A 25,219-nucleotide genomic window follows, 5' to 3' on the forward strand; every position below is an offset into this window, starting at 1 on the left:
CAAATAAGTGTTGTTTTTTGTGAAGGGAAAGAACTCAGAGGCTGTCTTTGTGCTTTTCTCCTGCAAAGTCAGACTCCATTTCCCAGAGTCCTCTGAGGAAGATCCTGGAAGATCGAAGCCAGACAGACAGCATTTACCCAAGAACCTTAAGAACGTGTCAGAGACAGAGAATCAGCAGTGTTGACTGAACCGCCCCCCAACATGGGGTCAGGTTAGGACCACCGTCTTTGGCAGCAGATACCTCCTCTCAGTCTCAGCCATGCCACTGACAAACTGGGCGCCTCAGGCATGTTTCCTAACCACTCTGTGCTTCAGTCTCTTGCCCATTTGTAAAATGGAGACAACAATAGACCTACCTCACAGAATTAAATGAGTTAATAATTGTGCTTAGAACAGTGCCCAGCACCCAGTAAGCACTACATAAGCATTTGATGGATTAAATTAAATATTGAGGAAACATGACTGTGCTCAGTAAAAGATAGTTACTATTTTTGAGCAAGGAAAAGAGAGCCTGAGAGCTGCAGATTACAGGACGGATAGAGGATGAAGGAAATGGGATTAGCCCCCGCTAAAAAGATGACACGTGCCGCTGACGGAATTCAGAAGGTCTGGAGGGGCATGTGGTTGAGGATTTTGTTTTTCTTTGGAAGTGGTAAAAGATGCTTAATTCCACTTGAAACGTCAGTTTTTCAGCAAGGGCTTAATAATAACCCAGTAATAAGAAGGAACACTCAATATAGCAGAGCTGTTCTAAGTGCTTTATACATCATCTCATTGATCTTGTAACAGCTCTATGAGGTAGATAATAATATTATCCCCATTTTACAGGTGAGGAACCTGGGCACAGAGCATTTAAGTAACTTTCCCAAGCAAGTTATAAAATCTCATTACCAAATATCTGCAAGACAATTTGTCATTTACTTAAGCTTTCACATGCGTTATTCCACTTAACAAATCTGAGGCAAATGTTCTTACTCCTATTTTATAGATGAAATTCAAAATGACTATAAAATATGTATTAGCATGTGTCTCAGAAAAATCTAGTATGTTCATCTACAACTCAAGTTTCTGTAATGCAAATTAGTTCATACAAACCTGGAAAATAGAGAAACAGCATTAATTTAACACAGAAGTCATGTTAGTTCATGTACAATTTTTGCCAACGTTTTAATGTTTGGCACCAAATGTAGCAAGCTGAGAAGGAATATGGTATCATCCACAATGCCCATCATCCATCCAAAGGTCTTCTCTCTGGGTCAGTTAGACCACCTGCTCTGTCTCAGATGTGCTATTGCACGCTTCTATCCAACCTTTATTTTCCCTTGCTTGTCTGTGCAACACATCAGCCTCAATACTTTCTTACTTGTATTTCCAGTAAGCATTTTTTTAAGGTAAGGTCCAGATTTATTGAAATATTTTTCATCTATTAGGGATTACACATGTCTTTTTTACTGTGCTAATATTTTCACTAGGATTGCAATTGGTTTTCAGTGTTCTGATGACAAAGTTTTTGAGTGATCTGTTTCTCACCCTTTTTTCCCCACATTCCATGCTATTTCTAGTGTGTGATTTTGTAGAATGTGGAGTTTCTCAAGAATGTTCATATCACATCATTGCAGAAATGCCTGCATAAGATAAAGCGTTTCAATTGGATCACCATTATCTTTAATATATATGTCATATTCTAATCAACAACAGCAGTGGGTAGATTTTGTGGTTAAGTTTTGTACTGGTCTGAGATGGCCAACAGGACAGTGTTTTCAGATTTTTTAATTAGGTCAGAAGATGGAACAAAATACAACGCTGGGGAGAGATCGTTTCAGATCCCTCTCCCGTGCCAGATCTAATTCTGCCTTTGTGGGGTCTCAGTTATCTGCTCCTCTCAAAGAAGAGGGTAGAGATCTGATTGGTCACCGGTCCAGTAATTACTGTGGGTAATTGGGCCATAATTACAGTGGGTGAGGCCGCTGAGCCCTAAAGGTCTACACTCACTTTCCTGGGTCCTCCTCCTCTTGACGCAGAAGACTTCTCAGAGCCAAAAAGGAGCCCCATCGCTTCTCTTGTCTCTTCCTTCCTTTCACACACAACTGGAGGAGGAAGGTAAGTCCCAGGCTGCTCTGCAGATCTGACCATAACCATCCTTCAACACCTCTTCCATTTCATTCCTCCATGTGGCCAACCAGAAGGTAGTAAGAATTCCAAAATTTTGATTCTTGGAAGAGACTGGAGAACCTACATAGGCCCGTGCAACATGCTTCAACGCAGCCTTCTCCAGAGAACCCTGCATGGAAACATCAGCCACATGTTCTGTCCTGAGGAATGGGGTGGGGAGGGGGTATATTAGTCATGGTTCTCCAGAGAAACATATACATATTAGCGAGAGAGAGATTGAGAGAGATTTATTATGAGGAATTGGTTCACATGATTATGGAGGCCGAGAAGTCCCACAACCCGATGTCTGCAAGCTGGACACCCAGGAGAGCTGGTGATGTAACTCAGTTTGAGTCCAAAGGCCTGAGAACCAGGGGATCCAAAGTTTAAATCCCAATCTGGGGGCCAGAGAAGATGAGATGAGATGCCCCCACTCGAGCGGACAAGCAGGAAGCAAAAAGGGGCGAATTCGTCCTTCCTCCACCTTTCCGTTCTATTCAGGTCCTCAATGGACTGGATGATGCCCACCCACACTGAGGAGGGCAATCTGCTTTACTGAATCCACTGATTCAAATGCTAACCTCATCCAGAAACACCCTCACATACACACCCACAAATAACTTTAATCTGGACACCCCTTGGCCCAGTCAAATCAACACACACGATTAACCATCACAGAGGGTGACTGGCAGGGCAGCATTTGGGATTGGAGGACTGACCCACATCTGGGCCCCTAGTCATGCCATCAATATACACCACAAAATCCAATCCATATCAACGAACAGAAGACTGGAGCCTCACCAGGTTTACATTATAGAATGGGCTGTGCCTATTATGGGCCCTCGTGCTAGGTTAGCAGGGCACAAGATCATGTTTCTAAAGTCATAGCCCTGCCACAAGCTCCCCAGAAGCCGCAATGCTTGTTGCTTCACTACTTGTGTGAAGGCTGAAGCTTGACCCACGCTTTTTCAGCCCTGGAGAAAATGCCTAGGAAATGAGCAACTAACCATCCTAATAGTTCAGATGATGTGATCGTATTCATTATTTCCTTAGAGACATTCCCAAGCAATCCACTGAGTGCTCACCATTTGAACTTACATTTCAGAGAAAGGTTAAGAGCCTTTTTAATTCTAATTAAATAATCAGTAGAAAACAACAGAGGTAGAAAATGTACTACGTATGAGGAAGACACTTAATAAAAGGAGTCCTCTAGAGAAAAAATAATAATAATAAAGGGCAAGTACTGTGGAAACTGAGAAGTTCTACGTAGTAAATCACCATGTTTATTTGCCTGGCTAGCCTCTTCCTCTGGAGACACCTCTTCCCTAGTCCATGAGGGCCCGAGGGGCTGTCAATCACAAGACACTCCCTTCTCCTCCCCCAACCGCACAGGCATGGGTTTGAAACCCAGTCTGGTCACTTGGAATTCCCACCCCTGACCCCAACCCACAACAGTGATTTGTTCAGGGATGGGCATGCAACACAGATCAGGCAAATTAGATTCTTCACCAGGACTTCTCTGGTAGAGCCAGTAAGAAAGAATGTTTCTTGCCTTGGGAGTTATAGTGCTGCGAGAAGATTAGAATTTCCAGCACCCGTCTTCCTCGCCTAGGAGGAATAAAGGGAAAAACTTGTCTATTATGAGAAAGAAAACACTGAGGTCAAGAGAGAAAAGAAGCAAAGCTTATTGACAGCTATTCGTCACCTGGATCCAAGTGAGCCTGAACAAGAACTACCTCCGGACTTCCCAGTTAAATGGGCCAATAAATTCCCCTGTCTGCTTATGCCAATTTGATTGTGGTTTCCCCAACCTATAACTGAAAGACTGTTGACTAATGCAAAGGATTTTCCACTACTGTGCAAAGATGAACTTATTTAGGACAAGAAAGACCCCACACTCAGGAATTTTCTGGATGAATTGTCCTATTGAAATAGCGGTAAACCACCTTTTACAGATGTCCAAAGCAATCTACCTAAATATCTTTTTTTATTGAGATATAATAGACACATAACATTGTATTCATTTTAGGTGTGCAACATAATGATTTGATATATAAATATATTTTGAAATGATCACCACAATAAGTTTAGTTATCCATCACCACACATTGTTACAAATCTTTTTCTTGTGATGAGAACTTTTAAGATCTACTCTCCAAGCAACTTTCAAATATACAATACGGTATTGTTAGCTATAGTCACAATGCTGTACTTTACATCCCCAGGACTTATTTATCTTATAACTGGGAGTTTGTACCGTCATCCACTTCACCCAACCCCCACCCTCCACCTCTGACAACCACCAATCTGTTCTCTGTATCTATGAGTTTGTATTTTTTTAGATTCCACATATAAGTGAGATCATACAGTATTTATCTTTGTCTGACTTATTTCACTTAGCATAATGCCCTCAAGGTCCTTTCATGTTGTCACAAATGGCAGGATTTCTTTCTTTTTAATGGCTTAATAATATCCCATTTTATATACATACCACATTTTTTTTATTCATTCATCCACTGATGGACACTTAGGTTGTTTCCATGTCTTGGCTATTGTAAATAATGCTGCAACAAACATGGGGGTGCAGATACATTTTTGAGATAGTGATTTCATTTTCTTTGGATAAATATGCAGAAGTAGAATTGCTGGATCATATGGTAGCTCTATTTTTAATTTTTTGTGGAACCTCCATACTGTTTTCCATAGTAGTTGCACCAATTTACACTTCTACCAATAGTGCACAAGTGTTCACTTTTCTCCACATCCTCACCAACACTTGTTATTTCTTGTCTTTTTGATAATAGCCGTTCTAACAGATGTGAGGTGATATCTCATTGTGGTTTTGATGTGCATTTTCCTGGTAATTAGTGATGTTTAGCACATTTTCATGTGCCCATTGGCCATCTGAATGTCTTCCATAGAAAAATGTCTATTCAGATCCTCTGCCCATTTTTTTTTCTTTTGTGAGGAAGATCAGCCCTGAGCTAACATCCATGCTAATCCTCCTCTTTTTGCTGAGGAAGACCGGCTCTGAGCTAACATCTATTGCCAATCCTCTTTTTTCCCCAAAGCCCCAGTAGATAGTTGTCTGTCGTAGTTGCATATCCTTCTAGTTGCTGTATGTGCGACGCGGCCTCAGCATGGCCAGAGAAGCGGTGAGTCGGTGCGCGCCCGGGATCCGAACCCAGGCGGCCAGTAGCGGAGCACACGCACCCAACTGCTAAGCCATGGGGCCAGCCCTCTGCCCATTTTTTAATTGGATTCCACCTAAATATCTTATTGTCATACATTACTCCTCACTAATGGGCTCAAGTGTAAGGTTTGTTAGTTGTTAGTGCCATTGAATCAATTTCCACTCCTAGTGACCCTGTGTACAGCAGAACAGAACGCTGCTGGATCTTTTTGTGCCATCCTCTCACCTTCCAGTGCTATATTAGACAATGCTCCACTGCTATTCAGAGGGTTTTCATGGTCAATTTTTTTGGAATTTGGTGACCAGGTCCTTTTTCCCAGTCTGTCTTAGTCTGGAAGCTCTGCTGAAACCTGTCCACCATGGGTGGCCATGCTGATATTTGAAATACTTTCAGCATCATAGCAACACACAGCTGCCACAATATAACAACCAACAGACAAGTGGTGTGGTTCCCTGACCAGGAAACGAACCAGGCTGCAGTGGTGAGACGTCAAATCTTAACCACCAGACCACCAGGGCAGGTTATGTAAGATTTAGGGCTGCCTAAAATTAGAGAAAATTGAAAAAGAATTTACAGGATTCCCAAATGTTCTTCTAGAGGGAAACTGCAAGAGCCAGGTGTTCTAGAATGTCTCCTCTCCAACCTGTCAAGAGACCACCTTCACTCAGCTTCCAATCCTGCTTTCCCAAAGGGACTAACTATAGAAGAAAAGGAGCTGATACTAACCAGCACCTGCACTGCCCCAGACACTGCTGGACGTTTGACACTTGTCGTCTAAGCTTCATAGCAAGCCTATAAGAATTACCCCCATTTTACAAATGAGGAAACCGAGACTTAGTGACTTGCCCAAGGCTATACAACTAGTGCATGGCAGAGCCAAAAATTAAATTAAAACCTGTATCTGTATGAATCCAAATCCCATGTTCTTTCCAGTTCAGGAAGCTGGAATACCCACCACCACTACCACTTCTTGGAGGAGACCATAAGCATGATGATGGTGTAGAGGGAAAGCTTCAATTCAGTGCAACCACCATTTATGAGGTTTGTCAGTTACTGTGAGGAAAGACACAGGAAAAATTGGATCACTACCCTCATGGAGCTTGCAATATTATAGGGGGAACAGACTATTACACAAACTACTGCACTTCAAGTATGGATGAGGTTTCAGTGTAAAGTCATGTGGAATCCTGAAGAGGGAAAAACAGATTCCATCTGGCTATGGCAGAGGAATGCCTTATGGAGGAGGAATTTAACCTGAGCTTAAGAATAAGTGGGATTCCAGTAGGCTGAAAGGATGAGAGAGAGAGGCTTTCTCTTTTAACTAAATTTCACATGAAGTTGGCTATGTGTGCCCTTGCACTACATGGGGAATACAGAAGACTGAAGGTGATGAGACAATGTACTAATCATAATAGGCTAGTCTATGCAATAGTAACAAACCCCAAAATCTCAGTGCTTAAAACAATAATACACGTCTTGCTCAACTACATGTTAACCATGGTTGGCTGGGGACTCTACTTCATGTCTCTTCCACTCTAGGATACAGGCAGATGAAGCAGTCTCTATCAGGAACATTGCCAGCCACCATGGCAGATAGCAAGAGATCTCTGGAGGGTCTTACGCCATCAATGAAATGTTCCAGCTTGAAAGTGACTCCTATCACTTCCACTCACAACTCATTGACCAGTACTAATCTAAGGCCCCATCCAATCACAATAAACCCAAGAAATACAGGACTAGCAGGTGTCCAGAAAATAGAAAGCTACTTGGTGAATAGCAGCAATGACTACCACACTTGGTGTAGACAATTGTCCATGACAGGACTTATGGGAGGCAAGGACGTGAGGAGAAGACAGTCATATGGAGAGCAAAACAGAGAGTCTAGAAATCAGACCAGCAAACGTTGATTAAGCACCTACTGTGTGTTAGGCATTGTGCTAAGCACTGGAGATTCAAAAATGCATGTTATAGTGTTGCTGTCTTCAAGGAGCTCACAGTCTGGTGGTAGTGAATGATGCATGTTATGGACTAAATCGTGTTCCCCCAAAATTCATATATTGAAGCCCTAACCCCCACGATGTGATGTTTTTGGAGATAGAGCCTTTAAGGAAGTAATTAAGGTTAAGTTTAGGTCATAAGGATGGAGCTCTAATCCCATAGACCTGGTGTCCTTATAAGAAGAGCAAGAGGGGGGCCGGCTCCGTGACTTAGTGGTTGAGTGCACTTGCTCCGCTACTGGCGGCCCAGGTTCGGATCCCAGGCACGCACTGACGCACCGTTTGTCCGGCCATGCTGAGGCGGTATCCCACATAGAGCAACTAGAAGGATGTGCAACTATGGCATAGAACTATCTGCTGGGGCTTTGGGGAGAAAAAGGAAAAAAAAAAAAAAAGGAGGAGGATTAGCAATAGATGTTGGCTTAGGGCCGGTCTTCACCAGCAGGGAGAGGAGGATTGGCATGGGTGTTAGCTCAGGGCTGATCTTCCTCAAAAAAAAAAGAAGAGCAAGAGACACCAAAGCTCTCTTGCTGTGGTTCACACACAAAGAGGAAACACCATGTGAGGATGCAGTGAGAAGGCAGCCATCTGCAAACCAAGAAGAGACGCCTCACCAGAAACCAACCCTGGCACCTTGATCTTGGACTTCTAGCCTCCAGAATGGTGAAAGAATAAATTTCTGTTGTTTAAGCCACCTAGTCTATGGTATTCTGTTATAGCAACCAAGCAGACTAATACAGTACCTAAGCAGATAATTATAGTGTGATGTGGTAGGTGCAATGATAGACATAAACACGTGGACACACAGGGGAAGAAGCTCCTTCAGTGATTAGCATGATAACGATATTTCACCATAACCACAGGTCACCCTGATCCTGTGTCCTCATGCAGTATTCAGGGGCAGGGCCCTGCCTCTACTTGGAGGCAAAGATTCAGGGGCATTGGGCAGCTTCAAGAACCAGTTATGATCTAGTGGCTCCTCCAGTGACCCAAGGCAAGCACCATACAGGAAGATTCTTAGAAAGATGCCCAAAAGTTCACCTCCTTAAGGATGAACATGCAAAAGAATGTGCCAAGGCTACTACTATTACCTCCTGCCCCATTATCCTCTTCGGTCATCAGCCTCTTCACACAGAGTCCTATAAAGCAATAATTTTCTAAGAGACCCAAAATTCCACTTTATATTAAATAAAAGCAATACACTGAATAAGCACAATTTATGATCATAAAACACTTCTGTTTTGTCTTTCTGTATCCCTTTAAAACTTACTCAGTAGGGTAAGTACTTCTGCCCCTGTATAAAACTCAGGCTGTTTCCATGACTTTTCCAATGACTTATAGGAAAAAAAATCCTTCAGGCACAGTTTCAGAAGGGCAGTTAGAGTGTCCAGTCCCATGTAATAGTCAAACTTTCCAACTTCATTCAAAGTTACAGCTGATCTTTCTCTCCCACAATGACTTGCTACCTGGGAAGAGGAGGTAGTTGACTTCCACCTTTCTTGCTCACCTTCTCTCTTGTCCCCAGCTGCTGTTTCTGACACTATAAGATTGGGGGCTCGTGGAAAGAGAAGAGTGAGAGGAGCTGGAAAGCTGTCACTTGACGGGCATTACCCTGAGCTCCAGTTATTACTCGATGGCACTATCCTACCCTGATTCTCTTGTGAAGCACTTTCACCAGTGATTCAGAGATTCCCATTGATTTCTCACCTGCAATTTCCTTCACCCAGGCAAATCCATCTCTAGTACAGTTGATCCCTTTCCTGTGACCACAGCCCCTGGACAGTCTACTGTCAATTTCTGTCAGTTGGGTCCCATTGACCCTCCAGAAGCCCCACCTGGAGAGGACTCAGCTCTTTCATACACATGCAGTCATCTAGCCCTTAGGAAACATTCATTCCCTTTTGCCTTGACACAGGGTAGACCCAACACAGACACAACCTCGGAATCATCCACCAGGAGTTAGTCAGCCCATCTCTCACCCTTACCCAGTGGGAGCCAGACACCAAGCCACTGTGTCCTCCATTCTGCATAAGTCCTGGAAAATCTCTGAGTAATCCCACTGAAGTGCCTTCACTAGGCTTGAGGTGAAGTCAAGCATAACTCATCTCTCCCATGGTGAGGACAGGGGCTACTCACAATGAGGGTCTCTCCAAAGAAATTCTCCTCGCAAATTCTCTCTAACTTCCAAAACTCCAACTTGATGTGAATGTATGTTTAAGAGACAGAAAATTAGTTTTTAATATTTTCTCTGCAAATTTGCATCAGTCTGGCACCTTGCTATTGTATTTGTCACCCATTGTCTTTGAGTTGCAGCTAAAACTTCCATTTTATTTTTTTTTAATTTTTTGTTTATTGCAGTAACATTGGTTTATAACATTGTATAAATTTCAGGTGTACATCATTATACTTCTATTTCTGCATGGATTATATCATGTTCTCATGTTCACCACCCAAATACTAATTACAACCCATCACCACACACATGTGCCGAATTATCCCTTTCACCCTCCTCCCTCCCCTCTTCCCCTCTGGTAACCACCAATCCAATCTCTGTCTCTATGTGTTTGTTTATTGTTGTTATTATCTACTACTTAATGAAGGAAATCATACGGTATTTGACCTTCTCCCTCTGACTTATTTCACTTTGCATAATACCCTCAATGTCCATCCATGTTCTCACGAATGGCTGGATTTCATCGTTTCTTATGGCTGAGTGGTATTCCATTGTGTATATATACCACAGCTTCTTTATCCATTCATGGATAACTCATTCCTCCTCAATTTTTTGGAAGAGTTTGAGAAGGATAGGTATTAAGTCTTCTTTGAATGTTTAGTAGAATTCCCCAGGGAAGCCGTCTGGTCCTGGACTTTTATTTTGGGGGAGGTTTTTGATTACTGTTTTGATCTCCTTACTGGTGATTGGTCTATTCAAATTCTCTACTTCTTCTTGATCTAGCTTTGGAAGGTTGTATGATTCTAAGAATTTATCCATTTCTTCCAGATTGTCGAATTGGTTGGCATATAGCTTTTCATAGTATTCTCTTATAATCTTTTGTATTTCTGAGGTGTCTGTTGTAATTTCTCCTCTTTCATTTCTGATTTTAATTATTTGTGCCTTCTCTCTTTTTTTCTTGGTGAGTCTAGGTAAAGGTCTGTCAATTTTGTTGATCTTTACAAAGAACCAGCTCTTGGTTTTATTAATTTTTTCTATTTTTTTTTTTTTTTTGGTCTCTATTTCATTTATTTCTGCTCTGATTTTTATTATTTCCCTTCTTCTACTGGTTTTGGGCTTTCTTTGTTCTTCTTTTTCCAATTCCTTTAGGTGCATTGTTAGATTGTTTATTTGAGATTTTTCTTGTTTGTTGAGATAGGCCTGTATCGCTATAAGCTTCCCTCTTAGAACCGCTTTTGCTGTATCCCATAAATTCTGGCATGTCGTATTTTCATTTTCATTTGTCTCCAGGTATTTTTTGATTTCTTCTTTGATTTCTTCGTTAACCCAGTCGTTGTTCAGTAGCATTTTGTTTAATCTCCACGTATTTGTGGCTTTTCTGATTTTCTTCCTATAGTTGATTTCTAGTTTCATACCTTTGTTGTCAGAAAAGATGCTTGGTATTATTTCAATCTTCTTAAATTTATGGAGACTTGTTTTGTGGCCTAATATGTGATCAATCCTGGAGAATGTTCCATGTGCATTTGAAAAGAACGTGTATTCTTCGGTTTTTGGATGGAATGCTCTGTATATATCTACTAGGTCCATCTGTTCTAGTGTGTCGTTTAAGGCCAATGTTTCCTTATTGATCTTCTGTTTGGATGATCTATCTGTTGGTGTAAGTGGAGTGTTCAAGTCCCCTACTATTATTGTGTTACTGTCTATTTCTGTTTTTATGTCTGTTAATAATTGCTTTATATATTTAGGTGCACCTACATTGGGTGCGTAGATATTTACAAGTGTTATATCCTCTTGTTGGATTGTTCCCTTGATCATTATGTAATGCCCTTCTTTGTGTCTTTTTACAGTTTTTGTTTTAAAGTCTATTTTGTCTGATATGAGTACTGCTACCCCAGCTTTCTTTTCATTGTCATTTGCGTGGAGTATCTTTTTCCATCCCTTCACTTTCCGTTTGTGAGTGTCTTTAGGTCTGAAGTGTGTCTCTTGTATGCAGCATATATATGGGTCTTGTTTTTTTAACCAGTCAGCCACCCTATGCCTTTTAATTGGAGCATTTAGTCCATTGACATTTAAAGTAGCTATTGATAAGTATGTACTTACTGCCATTTTTTAACTTTTTTTCTTCTCAGTGTTTTAGTAGTCCTTCTCTGTTCCTTTCTTCTTCTATACAGAATTGATGGTCACTTTAGTTTGACCTCTCTCTGAAAGCTGTACTCTTTAACTCCCCTCCTCCCTCCTTCTATGTTTTTAATATCATATCTAACCTCTTTTTTGTGCATTTGTATCCATTACGTTCTAATCATGGAAGTAGATAATTTTTCCTATTTGTGGTCTTCTCTTTTCCCCTTAAATCAGTCCCTTTAACATTTCTTGTAGCACTGGTTTCTTGGTGACAAACTCCTTTAATTTTTGCTTATGTGGGAAAATTTTGATCTCTCCTTCCATTTTGAATGATAACCTTGCTGGGTAGAGTATTCTTGGCTGTAAGTTTTTTCCTTTTAGCACTTTAAATATATTGTGTCATTCTCTTCTAGCCTGTAAGGTTTCTGCTGAGAAGTCAGCTGATAGCCTTATGGGGTTTCCTTTGTATGTAACTTGACGTTCTCTTGCGCCTTTTAGGATTCTCTCTTTATCTTTAATTCTGGACATTTTGATTATGATGTGTCTTGGTGTGGGCCTCTTTGGGTTTATCTTGTTTGGGGCTCTCTGTGCTTCCTGTACCTGGATGTCTGTTTCCTTCCTTAGGTTAGGGAAGTTTTCATCTATTATTTCTTGAAATAGATTCTCTGCCCCCTTGTCTCGCTCTTCTCCTTCCAGGACACCTATAACACGGATGTTAGTGCGCTTGGTGTTGTCCCAGAGGTCCCTTAGACTGTCCTCACTCTTTAATTCTTTTCTCTTTTACCTGTTCACCTTGGGTAATTTCTTCTAGTCTTTCATCCAGCTCACAGATCCGTTCTTCTGTATCCTCTACTCTGCTTTTGAGTCCCTCTAATGAATTTTTCATTTCCAGTATTGTATTCTTCATTTCTGATTGGTTCTTTTTTATATCTTCCATTTCTTTGTTGACATTCTCACTGAGTTCATCTATTCTTCTCCCCAGATCAGTGAGCATCCTTAACACTCTTAGTTTGAACTCTCTGTCCGGTAGGTTGCTCATTTCTGTTTCACTTAGTTCCTTTTCTGGGGTTTTGTCCTGTTCCCTTACTTGGAATGTATTCTTTTGCCTCCTCATTTTTCCTCTTTCGCTGTGTTTGTGTCTACGTATTAGGTAGGTCAGCTACGTCTCCTGTTCTTGGATAGGTGACCTTATGTAAGTGATGCCTTAGGAGGTTTCCAGTGTACTTCCCTCAGTTCTCAATGTTCCAGGGTTGACCCCTATGTGGGCTACGTGTGTCCTTCTGTTGTGGCCTGTTTGCTCTCCCTGTAGGTGCCCAGGGAGGCTGAGTTATGCTCCTGGCCAGCTGTTGTAATGCTCAGCTGCTTGTAGTTGTTGTGGGCCCTTCAGTCTCTTTATCAGGTGTGGGGAGCCCCAGCACAGTTGGCTGCAAGTTCTAATACCATATTTGTGTTGCAGTATTTCTTTTAAGTGAGTAGGCCTCCAGCGTGGCAGGTTGTTAGGCTCAGGGCCTTACAATTGCTATAAGCCTCCAGCCTTTAGGTCTCTTGTTAGCTCTCTGAGGATCGCAGTTGGGTGCGGCTGGCCTCAGGCATGGGAACACCCAATTGTTTCAAGCTTTGGAAGGTGGGGCAAACCCCCTATGTGGGTCTTTGAGAAGCACAAGTCTTCTGGAGCTGATAAGCCCTGCCACCCACAGGTCCACACACACAGTCAACACAGTCCTGCCCCGTGTGCGCACCCCGACCTCCCGAAGCGGACCCAGTCTCTCTACGGCGGGAGCCCCACACACTCCACCACTGCCCCACACTCTCCACCTGCTCCTTGTGCCCATCCTGCCCCACTGAAGTCTGCTCAGTTGCCAGGCTGCAGAGAATCCAGTCACCAATCTATGCAGGCCCACAAGTTGCCTGAGGGCTTGTTGTTGGGTGGGGCTAGTCTCTAGGGTGGGCTGCCTGCCCTGGCTGAGCTGGATTAAATTGGTGCTCTAGCCGGTGGAGCAGACCCTGGGCTAGCAGGCCTCAGGGAGAACTCCAATGGTGTCTGTGTCAGCACGCCCACACCAGGCCACAACAATGGCCACCGCCAATGTCCCAGTCCATGGAGAGGTCTCACCTCTCACCAAGATGCACTCAGGGCCTATTAGGTGAGTCTCTTTTCACCAAAGCACTGTGTGCACCTTTCTTTCTGGTGATTTTAGGTTGCTTTCTGAAACAGGTGAGTTTGCACGTGGGCCCTTTAAGAGCCGGTTTTAATTTCTTTGTAAACCAGCTTTTCTGGGAGTACTCCCCAATGTTTTAGTAGCAGGCAAAGTCAGATATTATGCCACTCGTCTCGATTGCGCTGGGTCCACAAAATGCCCACAGCGGGGGCGCTCCCCGGCTCAGGGCCCCGCGCCTCCAGGGAGGGCTGCAGACCTGTGGGCTGCTTCCAGCGGCTGTGAAGCTGGTGGCTTGTGAAGGCTGCGTTTTTCCTCTCCAGAAGGGAGTTTCTGCCTCTTCCACGTCAATTAGGATTGTCCGTTGTTGCAGGAGTTCCTCTTATCCAGTTTTCAGTTCTGCCTCAGGGTTAATTTTTCCACAAGTAGTTGTAAATTGGCTGTGTCCACGGGAGGAGGTGAGTTCAGAGTCTGCCTACGCCGCCATCTTGACTTCTCCCTACAACTTCCATTTTAATATTCATTTACTCAGACTGTGGTGAGCAGAATTGCCTACATCCCTGGAGAATCACACAAGGTAGCCAGGCACTTCAAACAAGAGTCCCCAAGGGACCCAGATCCACGCTCACTACTGAATTAACGTCACAGAAGGACTCCTTTTCCTCTGTGGGGTTTCATTCAAAGAATGAATTCTGTCTTGTCTCTTCACTCTCTTTGGTCTCATTATTCCTGATTTCAAAGTGTTTGCATCTAAAAGCCAAAGGCTGATGCCTGTGTCATTGAAACCAACCAACTCAAGAGCATGTGTTCTGACTGCAATGCAATAAGATTGGAAGTCGTAAGAAAAAGATTACCTCACCCAAGAAGAAGACCCACGAATTTGGAAATTTACAAAAGACACTGCTAAATAACCCATGGGACATACAAGTCACAAAGTATGGAACATTGAGAATTGAATGATGGAACAGCTACAGATCAAAATTTGTGAGATATACCTAGAGATACTTAATTTGTAGTCTTGAATGTTTACTTTAAAAATAAGAAAAATTGAAAGGCAACAAAGTAAGCATCCATCACAAGAAGTTAGGAGAAGAAACAAGTAAAACTAAAGATTAGAAAGACATATATAATAAATAATAAAATTAATAGTAATAAATAAAACAAACAGTAAAACGAACAATAGAATAGACAAATCTCTGGCAAGATTGATCAAGGAAGAAAAAAAAGAGGAAGAACAAAAAAACAGTAAGAATAGGAATTTTTTTAAAAGGACCTAACTACAGATTCAGTGGATATTTAAAAATCAAAAGGAAATGCTACGGAAAACATCATGCCAGTCAAGTTGAAAAGTGAGATGAAATGAAAAAGATAAATTGCCAAAATTGTCTGAAGAAGAAATAGAATACTTGAATTAGAACCATAATCAGTACAAGCATCAGGCCCTGAAAGTTCTACAGTTAAGTTTTATCAAAGCTTCAAGAAGCGGATAACCCCTACCTTCTCAGAATGTCCCAAAGAATAGAGAAAGGGGAAAGATGACCCAACTCATTTTATGAAGTTTGTATAACCTTGATACCAAAACAGGACAAAGAGAGTACAAGGAGGAAAAATTATAGGTCAATCTCATTTTTGAACAAAGATGAAAAAATACTAAATAAAATATTAGTAAAGTGAATAAAGAAAAGTATGAAAAAACTGGTCATGACTAAGGAGAGTTTATTCTAGTACACAGGATGTTCTAATAGTTAAAAAATCTATTTACTACTTCACAAAATAAGTTACCCAAATGACCAATAAGGTGCTTAGTATCATTAGTCATCAGAGAAATGTAAAGTAAAACCATAACGAGATACCACTTCATACTCACCAGAAAGGCTAAAATTAAAGACAAACAACACCAAGTGTTGATGTTGGATGTGAAGCAACTGGAATTCTCATACATTGTTGATGAAAGTGAAAAATGATAAAACCACTTTGGAAGGCTGTTTGGCAATTTCTTATAAAATTAAATATGTACCTATATTTCATTAACCAGAATTGTGTTCCATGCCACAATTATTTAATTAATATAATTAATTAATTATTATTATAAAAATAATCAATATTGATTTTCTAAAACATCATATATGAAAGAATATGTTTGTACTGTGTATAACCAACAAATTATTAATATCAGAATATGTAAAGAATACATATTGATTTACAGGATAAATCAATAAGAATAATTCAACAGACATGGATGAAAAGTCAATTCTCTAAAGAGGAAACTCAAATGGCCAGCAAACATACGAAATATGCCTATTTCACTATTAGGAAAATGTAAATTAAAACAACAAACTTCACCAAATTATCAAACTCTCAGTCAGACAAGTGGGGATAGGCCATTCCAGGAAGAAGGAAGAACATGTGCAAAAGCATGTAACACTATGGAAACGCATTTATGCCTCCATGTGTGTTTCTGTCTGAAGAGAGCAGGAAAAACTTTACATGCAAGCAAACATCAAATCTGGACAAAGAAATGCTTTTCTCTGTATTCCCTGGTACACACCCACATGAACGTCCAGTGGCTCAGCAAATAGAGGTTCCCCAATCCCATGCACTTCTAGAATTCTAAGGGTCTCTCTTTCTCTGGGTGGGTTACAGCTTCCTGCATAAAAAATGAGTTCCAAGCCATTCATCTATTTACCCTGTAGGATAAATGACTCCATTGGTTGTGCCTGAACCAGACAAAACCACCAGATGGATTACCTCCTGCCTTCCTCTTGCAAGGGCCCCCTCCCCCGCCTAGTTCAGGAGCATCTGACCTTTGGAGGATCCTTGAGCCGTGTCCTGCATGCTGACCTTCTCGAGCATAACAGTATGTTGTAGCTGAGGCTGTATTACCTCGCAAGTCCAAAGCATAAACAAAAACAATTTGTAAAGAAAGTAGAAAGCACTGGGGCTGGCTGGTGGCGTAGCTTCGGTGGCCCGGGGTTCGCCGGTTCGGATCCCGGGTGCGCACCGACGCACGGCTTGTCAAGCCAGGCTGTGGTGGCGCCCCATGTAAAGTAGAGGAAGATGGGCACTGATATTAGCCCAGGGCCAATCTTCCTCAGCAAAAAGAGGAGGATTGGCATCAGATGTTAGCTCAGGGCTAATCTTCCCGACAAAAAAAAAAAAGAAGAAAAGAAAAGAAAGTAGAAAGCATGAAGGGAAAAGTGAATCATTATAGGGCCCAGTGTCTCCCCAAACAAAAACTATTCTTCCATTGTCTACTTTTTCATCACTATATTATATATTGTCTCTACCTATTTGATAATTGCAGGTTTTCTAAACTTCACTGAAATTTTACTAGTTAAAAAAAGAAGTGTAGATAATTAGGGAAACAGAAATATTTTGCCCCAAGAAATGGAAATTTGGGGCCATGTGTGATTTTTGGCATCACTTACATAGAGATAAGAACAAAAACATTAGAGGCATAAATAAAATCCTGTGGTGGAAGGAAGGTCAGTAGGACCGGTTTTCCCCGGCTGTGCGGAGGGAAGGGACACCCAGCACCACCCCAGGGGCAGCAACCGGTTCCCTGGCTCTCCGAGCCCAGTCTCATGTGGAGTTGGCTGTATGAATGGAAATTAATGTGGATTAACACAGTAACTCACCCACTGAACTAACTGTATCTTGTTTGAAAGTTAAGCGTCACAGGGTCAGGGGCAAAACTGAGATTCACCAATCAATGGGACTCTATCTCTCACTCTTATTTCAGAAGTAAATAGCAACAGCAGGAAAAATACAAAAGGGATAGGTTTTGAAGGCCAAGTTGAAGAGCACAAAGAAAAGGAGGTAAGGCAGCTATTTAAGCAAGCTCATTAATGTAATGTGTTTACAGGAGTATAAAAGCTGCCCGAGGATTTTCACTCCAGGCCCCTCCAAGCAGAAGGCCTGGTCTGATGGGAGAATGGAGCACATTCTGGGGGCTCCATACGCTGAGGAATGCTGGCAGTGACCCTCAGGCCTCATGGGTCCATCACGTCACCAAAACCAGACCTGAGCCCAGATGGACCATGAGGTGAAGCAGCATTTCTCAGCCTTTTTCCATTACCATCCCCCTCAGGAGCCATTCTAGGTATTTTTCCTAATTGCTCCCACATTAGGTTTTAATACGACAGATATGCTGCATATCTGTTTATGGAATGCATTCATATCTGTGCTATGTACATAAAAAGAGTTAGATTTTGGGGGCCCCCCTAGAACCAATTTTCACCCCCTTGGAAGCGATACTGTGCTCTTTGAGAACATGTGGTTAACCCCACCCTTTTCCTCCATCTTGCCATGGCATTTTCTTATAAACACAATCAATAGATTAAATTAAATTATATTTTTATAGGACAAGTAACTTAAGCAAATTAGTCAGGAATAGATTTATTATCCTTGTTGGCACTCACACACATCCAGGGCAGGCGACAGAACTGCAGGAACACAGGTGAAATGGAGAATCAGTCAGCTCTAAAGCGGTTTTGTGTGAATCACAAAAATCTCACACACACGTGTCTCTCCACCATGAAGATCACTCTTAGAATCCAGATTCTGTATAGCCCTCCCAGCCAAGAAGATTTTGCCACACTTTCTGACCCACAGTTAGTGGTGTGAAATAAAAATGTTTTATTTTTATAAAATTTTCCAAATTCAAACCACAGTATAAAATTTAATGTGATTTTTTTTCAGATTGTGTTGTCTCAAAATCCTGATCTAGCACCCTAGAGATTGGGGCAAGGTACTCATTTGAAAAATCACTCTTCTGGAAAAATCGACTTAACAATCATGAGGCAAACATCTCAGTGGTAGCTTGAAAACAACTGGTTAAAGTCAACTACTCAACCAATTGGTTCCCAAAGCATCCATTTGCTTGATTCAACTGAGTCTTTCCAAATTGGTTTCCATTACAATAACAGTTGTAATAACAGTTACCATCATTCCAATAACCCAGAGGGTAAGTGCTGCTTTGGCCCCATTTCGTAGTGGGGGAAAATGAGGCTTATGGGGTCTTATCTTGTCCAAGCCCACAGGGCTGTGAGAATGGTGCAGTTGCAATTCAAATCTAGTTCTGCCTAACCACAAAGCCCACATTTTTACCACACCATAGTCCCTCCCTTTATGTAGACAAAGCCTTGGTAGACAGGAGTGTTAAATATCAGGTAGAAATATTTCTGCTAAAATATAAGCTGTGTCACTCAACTTTGGGGTTTTTGAAAAATTTGGACAACAGCTCCATCCTTCTAAAACCAAGCAGGTTAGAAAAGCCACTGGGAAGATTTGTTTTCAAATTTGAGACCCACTCCAAGAAGGTGTGCTCAGAGTTCAGCAGACAATGAAAAATCACCCCAGCTCTACCCACTAACAATTGGTGCGCAGAACTCTGCTCTCTATCAACCTCTGGGCTCCAGCCGGCTAAGAGGGCTCTCTGCTTTGCATGCGACTGCACAGAGGCAATTTATTTTCTCATTGGAAATGATGATGCCGAGAGAGCAGAGCCGTGTCACACATGGGGGAGCCACCACTATAGGGAACAGAAGCTCCTTCCAGCTTGGCTCAGCTGCCATCTTTTAGCTGCTGTGATAGCAACGAGAATGGTGCCTCCTCAATCCCTGTCTCAAGCAGGATTGAGAGTGTCTCAAATCCCTGCCTTCTTAGAGAGAATAATGGCAAGAGTTCGTAGGGGAGAGAGGGAGGGAACCTCTCCCTGGAAACCCTGACTATTGGGCTCCTTAAAGATGGATTAGCATTTCAGAGATTTATTCAGTTTCTTGGGTAGAGAAGCTGACTCACAGATACTGTAAGTTTGGGTGTGAGAGCTTAAAGCTAAGAAGAATCTCAAGCCAATAATTTTGAGAAGGCATAATGGAATGCTGTGATAACCCCAAAACTCCATAAATAATGAAGTCACACCCTTCTTATCCGATAGTCAAGCATCAAACACCCTCAGCCATCCAGAGCATCTGAAAACACACGAGTATCCCTAGCAGTCACCCTGCACAGGCAGAAATTAAAAAGCCAGGGAGAGCCTAAGAGGGAAAATTACAGAAAGAACGACATGATTGGTGGGTTTGCAATGAAAGGAGCTCCTTCATAGGTAAGCACTGGCTCTAAAAATCAAGTGCCATTAAGAGCAAAAAGAAGGAATGGGAATAAAAATGAGGAAAATGCACAGAACCCAAATCCTAGAGAATCATAGTAATAGCAGCACTATCCAGAAGAAATATGTGAGCCACGAATGCAAGCCACACATGTAATTTTAAATTTCCTAGTAGCAACACTAAAAATAAAAAGAAACAGGTAAAATTAATTTTAATGATTTATTTTACTTAATCCAAGATATCATCTTAACATATAATCAACATTTTTAAATTATTGTGATTTTTACATTCTTTTTCTTATACTGTTTTCAAAATCTAATACATATTTTACACTGACAGCACAGCCCAATTTGGACTAGACACACTTCAAGTATTCAGTAGCCAAATGTGGCTGGTGGCTAACATATTGATAGAAAATTCTTAGCCATATGCTTGAGGGAATCACTAAGAGTAATACAAGGACATTCATTGTAGCATTGCTTGTAAGTAGTGAAAAATTGTAAATAATCAAAATGTCCATCAAAAAGTGAATAATTTTATTATATTAAATAATGAAATACAAAGCAACAATTACAATGGATAAATTGAATCTAAATATATCACCACAACATTGTTCCAAAACATAATGCTGAAGACAAAAGCAATCTGCAGAATCATACATACTGGGTACCATTTAGGTAAAGTTTTAGAAAGACCCCCAAAAAGCCATATCTTGCTTTTTGAAACAAACATACGTAATATAGTAAAAATATAATACTAGAAGGAATAAGCAGTAACTTTGAAAAAGCGGTTAGTTCTGGGAAAGGAGACAGGAAGGAAGGAGGGAGAAAGAGAAAAGGGTTTTGAGAAAGCTACAAGGAGTCCTCCATCGAATATGTAATGTTTTATGTATTTAAAAAATTATCTGGCACAAACATAAAAAAATGCTAATATTGTTAAATTTCAATGGTGGGTACAAAATTGCTCATTAAATTATTTTCAGTTCTTTTCTGTACGTTTGATGTATTTCCTGAAAGAAGGAGAGAGGAAAAAAGGAGAAGACACATGATCACAATAGGAAAAAAAAAGACGAAATAGGTTGAACAACCCAGCACAGGATTCGAGGTCACGTTCTACCTGGCTCCTGTGGACAGCGGGACCCATCTGACATTCACTAATGATGCGAGTACATGTTGCGCCCGTTCCAAATGCAATCGCTGCAGGGCATTCAGAGATGCTCGTAGCTGTGAACCTAGTGAAAAAGACAATATTCTCTTGTTTTCCATACACTCTATCAAGACAGAAGAGCGTTTCGTTTTATTTAAAAGAATCTATTTTAAAAGGTTTATACGGAACTTTTAGCACACAAAGAGGTTAATCTTTAGCCCTCTGGAACCCAGGTTGAGCAGATGCCTTATGTGGCAATAATGGATAACTGATGAGTTAGGTGTTCACACCCTGGCTTTATCACACCACACTGCACCTCCTCATGTGTAACTTTGAACTTGGCACAGCTACTTCTGGTCCACAATCTCCCTCCCTGCACACAGACACAGACACACACAGAGACACACAGACACACACACACACACACACATCCCCTCTACACTTGATTCCGCTTCCTCTCCTCCCTTCTGAGCATGTTTGACTCCCAGCCCAGCAAAGATTCTGTGCATTTGGTGTCCTCCACAAACCTGAAGAGTTGACTGTCCTTCGTCTCTTTCTGGTCATTTGTTACAGATGCATCAAAACACCGATCCCACAAGGTCCCCACTTTTAGCACTTCTCTATCCACGAGGTACCAACTTATCCCTAACCTGGTGTATTGTCTCTGTGCCCGGTTCTTCTCTTGGATGAAAATGGCTTCCTCAGTTCCGTGGAAACAGCTCTCAATGGGAAACACTATCAGGGATTTATTGTTTAGTGGGGTTTTTTAAACTCAAGCAATTACCTGTATCATACCCACCCCACTTTTATTTGAAACCCTCACCAAAAAGGAAAAGAAAAAGTATATATGATTAGTGAGGCACAAGCTCTCAGTCCAGAAACCAGTCTTTCAATCTGACACATTATTTTACACTCTCTGGTGAACCTATTTCCAGTTTTCTAGGTGTCCAAGTAAGACCGGGCAGCCTACAGTTTTCAGGGCCTTTCATTCTTTCTGATGGACAATTATTTATAAGCTGAATTCCTCTGCTTTCACTGGGAGATTTGGCACCACAGAGAAATAGCTCCATTTCCTTAAAGGAGCAATTCTTACTTTCTGCTCCTGGGTTAAAAAAATTTCAAGATAAATTCCTATGTTATTTAATAAAAATTCCCACTAGTCTGTCACGGATCACAGCATTCTTTGAAATGCATTTATTTTAATGAAGGTTAGCATTTTAGCTGTTCATAAATACAAATTATTGGGAAGGGAGAGGCAAAAAGATTTCATTTTTCACCATCCAAACAAGCACTTTAAAACAATTCGAAAAAGTCTTAAAAACACGTGACTCTATTAAAGCTCTTTCAACTCATGAGTATTGTTTATACACGTGGACATGTTACTGTTGCAGAAATAAAAGCAGAAAGGCTCTAGACAAGCTTCATTAATTTGAAGGGGGGAAAAAAAGTAAGTATTACCATTTAAGTGACTCTTGGACAATTTAAGCATTGAAATATAATTTCATCTCACCCCTAGAAGCAGCCCGGGAGGAGACGGCAGGAAGAAACGTCCTGTCTCCGTATTTCAGCCCTTCCTGCCACGCACCCAGAGGAGTGAAAACTGAAGGGATCGTCTCCTCTGAGAGCCTGGAGAAAGACAGACTGCCTTCAAAGAGAAGGGGCCCATTCACCCACAAATGCTTTCAGGGTCTGGATGCAAAACACAAACTCTACTTTAGAATAAAATTTTTAAGTCCTTTTCTAAAATCTTTTAAAGCTGACTCTGGTTGAATAGTGGGTGGATTTTGTTTTGTTCTGTAATTTTCATACTTTGTTGCCGAGACTATAAACGGATCTGTAATCCTCTGTCAGCGAGTTCATCCTTTCTTCTTTTTCCTCCTTGCCCTCTTCAGATCTCTCTCCTTCCCTTTTATGCCCTATTTTCAACTAGTGTTCTGTTGAATTGGTTCCTCCAGCAAATAGCAACATGCTTTTGTGTTTGGCGCCCTCTTATGGTCACTTGGTTATTATCACTTGGTTATTATAACAGCATCTTGCAGCACCTTAATGAACAGTAATCGCCACTAAGGAACTTAGCCATTTTAAGTCTGAAAATCCATGAACGAATTCACTGTAATCTGTTTCTACAGAATGCCAACAAGCCATTCATCCACCCCAAACCCAAACAGGCCCAAGGGATACTCCTTTTACGTTAGGTGATGTGCCTTCTCTCTTGCTGTGCAAAGGATGTGAGAATTCCACATGGTCAGCTGTCGTCCAGTCCCATAGACTAATCCTAGCTTCACCTTCCATGTTTCACACTCAGTCCTGTCTCAGAAATTTTCTTCCACAAGGGCCCAAAGCCTTTTCATTCACAGCAGTGATTCTCGTCATAGTGAAACATGCAAATCCTATGTAATGTGTGAGAGTGCTTGTACCACTGAGTCCAGCACAGGGCCTGGAGCACACTTCTCCCCTTCCCGAACTTCCCCCAGTGGCTGCTTATCCACCCAGCAGACCCCAACACATCTTTCAAGTTGCAGCTGAAATGCCATCTGCTCTGGAAGATCTCTGACCTCCCAGGATGGGCTTAGCTGCACCTTATCTCATGCTGCCTCCATAATTCATACACATCTCCATCACGGTAATTAACCAACTGCACATTTCCCAAAGTGAATTCCAGAGAACTCACCTCCCATTCTATGAGATGCTTCATGGAAAATAGGGTTCTGTGAACAAATACGTTTGGGCAATGGAATACACTATATCCTCATTCTTGGAGATATAATGTGCACAGAACTGTACTTTGGGAAACGTTGCTTTTCTGTTGTGTTGGAACACCTGAGTCACCTCTGAGGAGCCATATCTGACCCACCTCTGCATCCTGAGGGCAGAACTGCCAGAACTGATGGGAGCCTTTATTTATCTGCTGTCACCTGTCCTCCCTGGGTGGCCGGCACTCGGGGACACTACTAACCTCACAGAGGGCTCAGAGAACTCTGCTAAGTCAGAATCATGAAGCAGCATCAAGGCCACGTCATGTCTTTAGGTGGCCAGTAGGTGACTTTCTTGCCAACTAGCTGGCTTCCTGATGCTCTGTCCACCACCCCCTTGCTGTCTACCCAGACATCAGAAACTTGCTCAACCCTGGACCCTTGCCACAGGATTTCCTGATTCTTCTGTTTGCCTGGGTGGAGACTCCTATGGGCCTCAACCTGCAGGCAGTATGTGCCTCCAGTGACTCCCTCTGCCTGGTCATGGACGTCCCACCATTCTTGTCCTACCTTCCTCTACATGCCACAGCCGCTCAGCCCCCCCGCAGAACACACTCTCTCTGTCAGAACAAACTGGCCTCTTAGTAATTCTGTCTCCTCGTGTCTCCGGAATCTTCCCACTTCTTTCCGACCCCACCAACACATATTCTCACCACCTCGTCTCTCCCCTGGATGACTCCAGCTGGTCTCCTGCCTCCATCCTTTCTCCCATCCGTTCCAAGTATTCTCCTTAAAAGGCAAATCTGATCATGTCACTCTCCTTTACAAAACCTTGCAATGACTTCTTGTTGCTGTTTGGATCAAGACCAAACCTCTCCACAGCTGAGCCTCTGCCAAACTCTCTAGCTTTGTCTCGCCATCTCTCACCCTGTGCGGTACAGTCACACGGACATTCTTTAGGTTCTTAAAACATCACTTTTCTCCATACCCAGTAGACACTATTCTCTCTGCCTGGAGCTCTCTTCCCTTCTGGCTACTGCACATGGCTCATCCCATTCATTCTTTACTCTCGTCTTAACCTCACCCCTCCCAGAGGCCTGACTCACATGAACCCCTGGATTAGGGTCTGACCCCCCAGAAGCTCCTATGACCCCCTGCACTCCATCTGGTATAAAACTCATCTCACTTTAAGTAAGTAACTGCTTAATGTGTTCTAATTTGTTAATGTCCATCTCCCCCACTCAGAGCAGACACTAGGGCGGCAGAGCCACGTCTATCTGGCGCGCTCCTCCATCCCCAGCACCCAGCACCAGGTGTGGCACATGGAGTGTTCAAGGAACATTTGCTGGATGAATTTTGGATCATGCAATTTCCTGCAGCCACAGAACATGCACTTTTCCCCCAACAGTAATTTTCTGGCCTATTTCAGAATGAAGTCTCCTTAGATATCATGTGAAGAAAGCCGTTTCTCTATGCTT

The sequence above is a fragment of the Ceratotherium simum genome, chromosome 5 (assembly GCF_057802395.1).
Source record: "Ceratotherium simum simum isolate JZ-2026a chromosome 5, ASM5780239v1, whole genome shotgun sequence".
NCBI lineage: Eukaryota > Metazoa > Chordata > Mammalia > Perissodactyla > Rhinocerotidae > Ceratotherium > Ceratotherium simum.